We start from the raw sequence: 1,022 nt of genomic DNA, 5'->3' as shown, positions 1-1,022 counted from the left end.
GATTATACCTGGGGGTGGCTTGAGGGGGCTGCCACTATCGTTCTTTAATCAAATATTCCCGGAATTTACCATTCCATTTCAGTTGCAAATTCTGTGCAGTTTTTCTCCAAAACCTTTTCTCATAATCTCAATACACTTGTTCCTGCTTTTCCTGAGTCATTTGAGGAAGTTTTACTGCCTCAGCTCTAGAAGGGGTTTAGGTCCCATTGTTGTTCATGGACATGAAAAGTTTATGCTTCAAGTTAATATAAAACATAACTGAATAGTTAGATAACGAGCAGTTCTGACATTCCTCCCAGGTGGCCACCACCTATTCCTCAGATAGATCTGTTCCCAAGACCTCAGGCACTGCTAATACCTTTAAGGCAGTGACATTCAAAGTAGTGCCATTAAAAGAGGCATTACATACATTGATATCTAAAGAAACCATTTTTCCCAGAAGCTACAATCACAGGAGTTAAGAGCATAAAGGGCAAGTACACAATGCATAATATGAGAACTAAAGAAAATTGTACAAAGGTAGCCAACCAGTGAGTTCGCAAAAACCTATGAACCCGCGACTTCAGGAGGTCACGTCCTTGGCCCTCAGGATCCAAGACTCGCAATCCTGAGGAGGGCCTCGGGGTTGGATTTTCGTCCATCTTATCACGGGGCCATAGCTTCTCAGTACTTGCGGATGCTGTCGCCAGCAGTTTCAAAATAATTATTTTTTGCAATGGAGTCATTTTTGACTCATAGTGACACTCTTTCTAAGAGAGGCTGTTGTGTTTGACCTGTTGACTCTTCTGTTACTATTCTAGTATTAATCCTACAACACCAAACAAGGGCTCTTTGAAACAAATAAGTAATCAAAATGACAAAATAAGTTTGGCATAGACTTTTTGTATACAATGCATATATTTCATGTACTTATTCATTTAAACAAATTATCAGGTTTCTGCTCTATAAATGATAGGATACTCTCACCAGGGTTGGCACAAAAATGACAAATAAATTCTGCCACTATGGATTTTGAAATCTAG

At 39.4% G+C, this 1,022-nt stretch overlaps 1 pseudogene; it reads right to left on the bottom strand.

The window, feature by feature from the left end:
* Positions 1-641, bottom strand: part of LOC102838403 — a 47,051-nt pseudogene extending 46,410 nt beyond the window's left edge.
* Between the last annotated feature and the right edge of the window lie 381 nt (positions 642-1,022).

This window comes from Chrysochloris asiatica, unplaced genomic scaffold (assembly GCF_000296735.1).
Source record: "Chrysochloris asiatica unplaced genomic scaffold, ChrAsi1.0 scaffold00180, whole genome shotgun sequence".
NCBI classification, from domain to species: domain Eukaryota; kingdom Metazoa; phylum Chordata; class Mammalia; order Afrosoricida; family Chrysochloridae; genus Chrysochloris; species Chrysochloris asiatica.
The sequence above is the reverse complement of the archived record's forward strand: the minus strand, read 5'-3'. Positions and strand labels throughout refer to the sequence as shown.